At 32.1% G+C, this 10026-nt stretch overlaps 1 long non-coding RNA gene across 1 annotated transcript in view; it reads left to right on the forward strand.

Moving 5' to 3' along the window:
* Positions 1 to 9655, forward strand: part of LOC140610536 (uncharacterized) — a 43144-nt gene extending 33489 nt beyond the window's left edge. The window contains exon 7 of the long non-coding RNA XR_012012149.1: positions 9613 to 9655. This is a non-coding gene — a long non-coding RNA (uncharacterized lncRNA). The remainder of the gene's footprint in view (positions 1 to 9612) is intronic.
* Positions 9656 to 10026: the final 371 nt, after the last annotated feature.

Genomic DNA, 10026 nt, shown 5'->3' on the forward strand with positions numbered 1-10026 from the left:
CTATAGTTGCAACTTTTATAATCTCTAATATTTAGGGGCACCTGGGGTGGCACAGTTGATTAAGTGTCCACCTCTTGATTTCAGGTCAGGTCATGGTCTTAGGGTTGTAAGATTGAGCCTCATGTAGAGCCCTCCATCAAGCCCCACATCTGACTGGAGCCTATTTAGGAATCTCTATCTCTCTCTCTCTTCTCTCTCCCTTCACCCTCTCCCCTTTCCCCCTCTATCCCTTCCTCTTAAAAATAAACCCCCAAAACAAAAACAAAAACAAAAAAAAACAACTCTAGTGTTTAGATAAATTTTCTAGGTATCATTTTTTTTTTGTCTCCTTTAAGACCTGGAATTTATGGCATGGTCCAAATTGACTCAAATTGTGCTAGGTTGTTACTCTTCAGACAAAAATCTCTACTATATATATATATATATATATATATATATATATATATATATTTGATATATTAGAAATTCTGGATAATTGTCTTACAAGTAGATTTTAAATTAAGAAAAAAAGTTGACTTTTCCATAATGTAGGTGTTCTTAACTTTTGTATAGCTGGTAATATCTGGCATATAGTCTTGTCATGATTATATATAGAGCTGATTTATTAGCATTGTTAAAAATGTATATTTTTCTCATTTGTATTTTATAATAATTAGTAAGGGCTATTATAATCAGAAAAGGTTTAATTTCCTATGAAATGAGAAATTGTGCCTGCATATTAACTCTCATCTGTTAGGATGTTTGTCTAATTTATCATTTAAATATATTGATATGCCCTCTTTCTAATTAGTTTCTGTGTAACATTCGCCAACATAATCCAGTAAATTATGAAATGGGAAAGTGGGATTCTTTCAGCTTTGTTATTTTTCAAGATCATTTTGACTATTTTCTGCCTCTTGCATTTCCATATGCATTTTACAATAGTTTTGTAAATTTCTGCAAAATATGTAGCTGGGATTGTGTTTATCCTAACTTTCCTGTAGTTGGAAATTTCATCGACATGTATCCTTTTCCACTACAGTGATATATATTATATCAGGCTGCCTCTAATCCATGAAGGTATCATTCCTAAGATTTGATTATTCTCTTTGATCAATAACAATGCTAGCAATATTTTATAATGACCTGTGAAAATTACATTTTAATGATAAATATGTAAATAGAGATTAATATGTTGATTACAAGATTTTTTCAATACATTCCTATATTTTTACTGATGTAAAAAATATACTCGTTGCTTAAAAAACACATAAATGATAAACTTTGGAGTAGAGACAAATATAAATTTAGTGAATCTTAAATAGTATTTAGGATCTTCATATTTAGTGTAGAGGAGTAAAAGATAAAAGAATAGTTAAGAGACAGAAAAATTTTAATTTTTAACATTTTAATAATGGAATTTATATAAAAAGAAAATGGAAAGCAGCTGACTCTTGGTTGCAGCTCAAGTCATCATTGTGGGATCAAGCCTGGCCACAGGTTCCACACTCAGTGTGGGGTGTGCTTGAGAGTCTCCCTCTCCCTCTGTCACTCCTCATGCTTGTGCTCAGTCTCTCACTATCTCTCCTTAAAATAAATAAATAAAATCTTTAATTTTTTCAAAAGTTATGTTTTGTTGTCTAAATGTCTCAACTTCTGAAAATATTTTTGTAATATTAAAAAATTATAAACAAATTATGTTTAGTGTTGTATAACATCCTAATCTCAAATAGTTTTGTTATTATGAAAGCAGCTCATTCTCTTTAATGAATATGTGGGGTACAATGCTGAATTATATTAATAAATTATTATAATTACATTCAAGGAATATGAATAATATTAACATATTCATTTTTTCTAAGACTTTTATTATCTTTTCAGTTGCTAACCATACTGTTGAAATAGTTCTTTATTTTATGTACTGTAGGAACTTCCTGTGTTATTACTTGTGTTTCACCTGTAGTTGGGTATTAAGTACTACTCTGAGATATTTTTAAATCTGTGATATTTTTGGTTTTTTTAGACAAAGTTATTAGTTAGTACATCATATTTTGAAAATGCCAAATAAATATTCACAATTATCATAGTTGAACAGAAAGAAATTACTTTTAAAATTTGAACTTCAGAGTGTAATGGATTATTCAAATTAAAAAAAAATCTTTAATTGTCCTAATTGGTATATTATCACCAATTCATAATTATAAATTATGTTTAAATAAGTATGATGCATGCCTCATTTTCTAAGCAAAGTTAGATTAATAGACTGTACTTGTAGATTTAACTCTGATTTGTCAAAGGAACAAACTACTGGTTCTAATAATAATAAAATTAATTTTGATTATTTGCCTTAACATTCCTATTTCATCGTGTGTTTTGTCAAATGATATGATTTTAATAATGTGCTTCTGGAATCTACCATTATCAAGGAAGTGATTATTTGAGAATTTTTGTCACCTGGATGATATAATTTTATTTCTAGCTGACAGTACCAAAAGTCTATTTTTAGAGAGGTGACCTATTCCTCAAGTGGACATCTATAGTAGGAATGAAGAATGGCTGATATCACCCATAAAATAGCCTTATGTTGTTTATGAGGCAGTGAGTTAAAATGGTAGTGTAAGCCTTGAGGGCAATGTTGTAGATATCAATCTTAAAGTATGTTCTGCTTGTAATAAATATTGACTGCATCATAGATTGGTCTTTCCACTCATAATTTTTGGAACTCTAGTCCCTTTAGTATTTATGCCATTTTTTGATTTAAGAAAGGTATTCATGGAGGAACATTAATTCTTTTGAAATCACTAGCATGACCCCCCTTCCTACACAAATGCAAAGTAATTCAGCCAACGACCACAGCATCATCTAGTTTAATCTCTTATTTCATGTTTCTGTTTCACCTATACTCATCCCAATAGGTACTCCCGTTATCACTGGAAAATATTACAATGATAAGAAATATCCTTTTCCTTCAATGAGTGTAGAAAATAGAGGTAAGGAATGATAAATGGATTTATAAACCATCTCGTTTCAAGAATACCATGTCATGCTGATTAATAACTATAGCTCTGTTTATAAGACCAGAGTGCCAAAATTACACTTATACTAGTGACTGAAATTAATTATTGTGTTTACTGAAGGGTGGGAAATTTAGAAGAATGTTTAAAAGAGAGAGATGGAAACAATAAAGACTGAGTCTTAAGGTGAGATATCCTGTCCCTAATTAAAATGAAATAAGTATGATTACAAGGAAATATACTATGTTAATAAAGAAATATTTGATAATAGGTTAATCCATAGACTATAATGAAAATGATAAACATACTACTATCCAGAATGAGTATTTTATGCTATAACTACATAGCAAGCAGATTTCTGTCTTAGTCCATTTGGGATGCTCTAATAAAATACCATAAACTGGGTAGTTTATAAACAACAGAAATTTATTTCTTACAGTTTTAGAGGCTGAGAATTCCAAGATCCTCACATGATAGAAGGGACAAGGGAGCTCTCTGAGGCCTCTTTAACACAAGGGCACTAATGAATCTTGAAACAGAGCCTTCAGGACTCATCTCCCAAAGGCTCCTCCTCTAAATTCCATCACATTAAGGATTAGGTTTCAACCTACAAATTTTGTATGGAAACAAACATTCAGTCTATAACTATAGTACTTTGACATTAGCTTGCAGTGCACCTTCAGTAAGTAACTCATAGCAGGCCTTAGAAGTGTGTGACAGTTCTAGGAATCTGGATTAATGTCTATGCATTCCTAACTTGTTCTTGTCACACATGTCATAATCTACACTGGGATGTCTGAATTTTGCTCCAGGGTTTTAGTAATTTAACTTTCAACTTTCATCTTCCTTTAAATATATCAAATTGCCATGACATTTAGATTTGGTTGAAGTATTTAAATGAGTTGTGTAATGGTTTTATTTTTAAATTCAATATTTATAATACCTCAGAAATTAAATATGCAACTACTTACATTTCTAACAAAATTTTTGGATGTCAACCTAAACATATGTGAGGGGATATGTATACACAAATGTTAAAAAATATATGTATAGATTCAAATATATATGTGAATGTATGTATACATGCACACACAGAATTCTTGAGCGAATATTAAGGCACAAGAACTCTAAAAGTGACGATTTAAAGGTTATTAAACACTTTATATTTCTTAGTTAGAGGATCTTAATGGAGGTGAGAGTATGGTCTAGGTACCTTGAGAATTTAAATGCAAACTTTATGATTTGGTGGGTTTTTCAAATTATCTTCTTATTAATAATCACCATGAGGTTCTCAGATCAGTGAGCCAAAGTAGTATAAAATTACCTTATTATGTATCTGTAAAGTGCTGAGCTGGACCAAATTTCTCTGTCTTTACAAAGTAATGATATAATAAAAACTAAAATTTACACTCTAAATTTATTAAGATTTTATTGGTCTTTTATGAAAAGTATAAAATGAACACATGAGAAATGTCTTTGCTTTAAAAACATTCTTTGAAATACAGTCACCTTCCTTTTATGTTGTAAAGTCTTATTAAAATTTAATTTATAAATCATACATAGAAACTATTTCTAGAGACAAAAGTTATTTTTCATCAACAATCTGGCTAGGTTTTTAAAAAAATATTGTTTTACTTTATTGTGGTAAGAACACTTAACATTAGATATCTCATTTTAAAATTTTAAGTGTTGAATATATTATTGTTGACTATTAGTACTATGCTGTCCAGAAAATTTCTGGAGTAATTACTGATAATGTAGGACTTACTATAAGTAATTACTGATAACAAAGGACGTACTATAATCATGTTGCTAGTTGTTTCCTTTAGTATTGTAGTTTTGGGGTGTTTTTTGCCTTTTTCTCTCTTGATGTCTTCTTTGTATTTTGTTGATTTCTTTTGTATTCATATGCTTTGATTTCTTCTTCTTTTCCTTTTTTTATAACTTCTATAGGTATATATTCCTAAGGGCTTACATGAAACATATTTTAATTATAACATCTGATTTTAAGCTGACATCAATTTTAATCATATGCAAAAACTCTACACTTTACCCCTTTCATCCTTTGTTATTGTCATGATTTATATTATTTATGGTTTGCATTTTAAAAAAATATTTCTAAATTTTTTATTTGTTTGGGAGAGAGAGGGAGAGAGAGAGAGAGGTGTATGAATGGGGGTAGGGCCAGAGGGAGAGGAAGAAGCAGGAGCCCAATGTAGGGCTTGATCCCAGGACCCTGAAATATTGACCTGAAGTCAGATACTTAACCAACTGAGCCACCCAGGCACCCCAATAGTTTGTATATTTTAGTATATGTTTAAATTTATAGTTATTTTAATATTTTTTTTAACTTTTTATTAAAATTTAAAGTAATTTACCCACTACCCTTACAGTAATACAGTGTTCTATACATGTTTACATACCTATACCAATGAGTTTTATACTAACTTATGCTATCATTTTGTTGTTTAGTGTCCTTTCATTTCAACTTGAAAAACTCTCTTTAACATTTCTTGTAAGACAACTTAAATAGTCATCTCAACTTTTGTTTGTCTGGAAAAGTTTTTATCTCTCATGCTAGATGTAACATTCTACAATAACTTTTTTTTTCTTTTAGTACTGTGAGTATATCATCCCAATTCCTTTTAGTCTACATGGTTTTTGCTGATAAATTCACTGATAGTCTTATGGTGGGTGGGTGGGGGTCCTTTGATGTGTATATTGCTTTTCCTTAGTGTTTTCTACATTCTCTCTATGTCTTCTGACAATTTGATTATGATGTGTCTGTCTTAGCCCATTCAGGCTACTATAACAGAATGCTATGGACTAGATGGATTATAAACAATACAAATTTATTTCTCTTATTCCTAGTGGTTGGGAAGTGCAAGATAAAAGTGTCAATGCATTCAGGATCTGATGAGAGCCCACTCTCTATTTCGTAGACAGGTGCCTTTTCACTGTGTTTTTACGTGGTAGAATGGACAAGACAACTCTTTGGAGTCTCTTTTGTAAGGATATTGTTTCCACTTAATAAAGATTACACTACCAGGGTATAAGCATCTCTTAAAAGCTGCACCTCCAAATACCATCACACTGGTATGAATTGGTATGGGATATATTCATTCTACAACAGTGTCTCATTGTGTATTTTTTTCAGTTTTCTTTTCTCCTTTTTTAAAGATTTCATTTATTTATTCATGAGAGACACAGAGAGAGAGGCAGAGACACAGACAGAGGGTGAAGCAGGATCCCTGTGGGGAGATCGATGTGGGACTCAATCCCAGGACCCCAGGATCACTCCCTGAGCTGAAGGCAAATGCTCAACCACTGAGCCACCGGATGTCCCTCCTTCAGTTTTCTTATCTATTGTCTTTTGGGCTTCTTAAATGTGAATATCTCTTTCTTTCATCATATAAGCAAGTTGATATATGATGCTCAGTGTGATAAGGAGTGTGAAGAAAATAAACTACTGTATAGAATGAGTTGAGTTGAGATGGGAGTTGAAGAAAGTACAGAGTAATAGCATGTACAGAGGCTCTGACATAAGAGGTAGCATTCAGTGTCTGAGGAACTGGAAATAATTCAGTGTGTTAGGAAGTTGTAGGAACGATGATGCAAAGATGAGCATATAGAGTTAGATAGTGAGTATGTCATGAGTGTCATATAGAACTTTGGACTGTTTTTTTTTTTTTTTTTTTTTTTTTCAGAACCATGGATAGATACAGGAATTAAGAACATTTGGGAGGTGGAGGATGACATGATCAGATTTGCATTTTGCAGATACTAGATTAGAGGTGAATGCAGGGACATTAGTCCATTGACATTACTAGCTCTCTAGATGAAAGATGACTAGTTTGGCATATGTTGGTAAGTGACAAAAAATGGCAAGCAGTGAATAGAATGACTATCAAAGAATGAAAACTTACAATGCTGTTTCATGAATTAAATATGAAACATTGAGAAGTAAGAGCAATCAAGAGGATTTCTTGATTTCTGCTATAAGCAGTTGAACGATTTACGAACAGAAGTACTTTCTCCCTAGCCCCTTCAAAATATAAACTACATCCTAAAAATGTAAAACATATTCTTCTAATTACAGGGTTAAATATTAGCCACAATGATTTGTTAAGAAACAGTAACTTCCCCCAACATGCTTACTTATTTATTTTTAAGCATATTACAAAATTGTGACTTGGGTTTTTATAGTTCACGTTGAATTTAAGAGTAATGAGTCTGGCCCATGCTTAAAATTTGTGTGAGATTTTTCAAGTCATGCTGTATACAATTACAAAGGCTTTATTTGGCAGGCCTTAGCCAGGAAACCTGCCCTCCCACCAAACTGGTGCACAGCCAATACACTGCAATCTCTGAAAAGAACTGCAGTCAAGGACTCGGGACCTTCTAGCAGGTCATGCTCTTATGTATTTTTGCATTCTTAGCTTAGACACCTGCATCCCCAGGTCTCTTTATCTGGGACCTTTGGCACAGAGCCTCTGTGAGTATCTCTGCCAAAGTCTCTTTATGAGAAGAGGAGGGAAAAACCTTGAAGAAACTATTTTTTCCACTCTGACTCAATACCCAGTACTTTTCCACTCCTAACCCTTCTCTCTTACTCCCAACCACCACCCAGGGGCCAGAAAACTACCAGAGAGTTTTGTTGCAGATTCCCTCAACAAAGTAAGACACAGATGCAATGATCCCAATCTGTGTGGATACATCAGACCCTTAACTAGTGTGCCATTCCATGGGAGAAATGAAACAGAAGAAATACTTTTTCTGGTTTGGGTCTCTTGAATTACTTTTGTGATTATAGGTTTCAATATTACTTTCATTTTGGCTCATTATTGCTTTAATAGACTGCTCTCGTGGCTCAGCTCTCAGTTCTCGCTCTAGCTCAGCTGAGCTCCTGACAAATAGCTTACATACACTTCTTTTACATACAGTAACCTGATTTTACATAAAATATGAACCTTTACTTAATAATATCTGTACTTTCAGAGTATATGAAATCATGAAAGGGGAAAAAACATTCTAATATACAACTTATACTGAATTTTCAGAACAATTGTTTTTGGGAAGACGGCTGCATTTTGGAATAAAACATGTTATTCTATTCAAAAAAATGTATGTCTCATATTTATACATTAAAAATGAAACTTCAAAGAAAAGTATTTATGAATCATTTTTTGGTAAAATTCCCTGGAACACTGCCATGCAGTTAAAGGGTCATATTTTCTAGTGGCTGCCATACAGTACATATATATGTGTTAGCACACGTATATGCACATAGATGTGCATGTATATATGTATACATATTTATATTTACATAGATATTACTGATTCTAATAAACAACCAGAGAGAGACCTGCTGCTTAAAATGAATGATTGATCCTGACCCCTCATTTTCTTTGTCTACATTTGGCTTTTCCTACCTGGCTTCCTGGGAAATCTAATTTGTGTGCTACATGGGATTGATTCTATTACAATATTTTCACTGAGTTTCTCTTTTTCAGTGCCATTTTTCTCATAGTTGTTATGATTGCAATTTTTGGTGAATTTTCCCTCTTTGTGTTCTATTTTGTATTTCCCCAAAGCAGTGAGTCATTTTGGAAGTGTTGTGTAATTTGTTTTGTTCAGCAGATTTCTTGCATGCATGTACTGTGTATTTAGCTTCTTTCAACTCTCCTTCCAAATGTGGCTTTCTTCTGGTAATCACTTTCACCTCCTTCATTCAGTTCACTGTTTGATGGCTCAGGCTGGGATCTTTTCTTGCTGTATTCATTGTTGTGTTCCAGATGCATAGAAGAGTACCCGAAAACATACTATATGTTCAGCAAATACATGTTGAAGCCATTGATTAAAGTGAACCTTCTTTTCCTACTTCAATTTTTCGTGTTGTCTTATGATGGCTTACCAAAATACTTACTATTACTTGCTCAAAACTCTTGAATTTCCCTATTTGTGCTGCTGCTCTTTGTAGTTCTCTAAATGCACTGCAGCTTTCTGTGCCTTTGTTACTAAACCAATAAAGGAAACTTTAATTATACCTCAATAAAAATAAATAAATAAATAATGGCACTTCAATTATTATTTTAATTTTGAATTAAAGAGTTGAAATTAAGTTAGTGGATTAAAAATAGTTCTTATTATTTAATAGATGAAATACACTTTATAATTTCTAATGTGGTGTATTGTTCTATAGCTTTGTTCCTAATCATTCTCTTAACAGCTTATAATTCAATAATGCTTGGTTTTCATTCTCACCTCTCTAAAGACCTGATTATCCCAACAGAATTATAAATCCCAGAAAAAACTGAAACATCAAAAACACACATTCATTTAAAACTACCAAAATATTTTTTCTCTATAGATTAAGTAAAATATATAAACATTTACACATACATATACACATATATACATAGATATGCTTAACTTAATGTTTAGTATATGCATTATATATACTAAACAACATATACATCTTAAATATATTCTGTAGTTCAGATAAGTATGATGTATTTATATTTTCTTAATAAAGAATTGCCTGTTCTCTTAATATTTGTTGCTATATATCAGTGAGATACAGGATTTTTGTTTATTTGTTTTTGGTTTTGTTTTTTAGATTCTGTTTAACATGCGGCAGAGGAGCCTGGTATAATCTCCATGTGAGTTGTTGTATGTCAATCTAGCCTAGGCTTACTTCTCTACACTATATAGATGGACCCAGTGATTAGACAGACATAAAGTTGTTCCTTGGGTATACTGCCCTTCACAATTGATAGTGCTTTCCCAAGTTAAACACAAAGAGACGTTAAGTACAAAGCTGCCTGATACAAACAGGATAGTCAAATTTCACGAACATGGTTATTTTCAAATAAATAGGACTAGCTAAACCCTTAACTTATAAGGCTCATTTTATGGTGGAGGGAAACAGATGCATAAGAGTAAATAGATAAACTGTATGATGTGTCAGATAAAAGCAAATGCTGTGGAGAAAAATTAAGGGATAGTTTGAGTTTCTGGAACTGAAGTTGTA

Source organism: Canis lupus, chromosome 2, assembly GCF_048164855.1.
Source record: "Canis lupus baileyi chromosome 2, mCanLup2.hap1, whole genome shotgun sequence".
Classification (NCBI taxonomy): domain Eukaryota; kingdom Metazoa; phylum Chordata; class Mammalia; order Carnivora; family Canidae; genus Canis; species Canis lupus.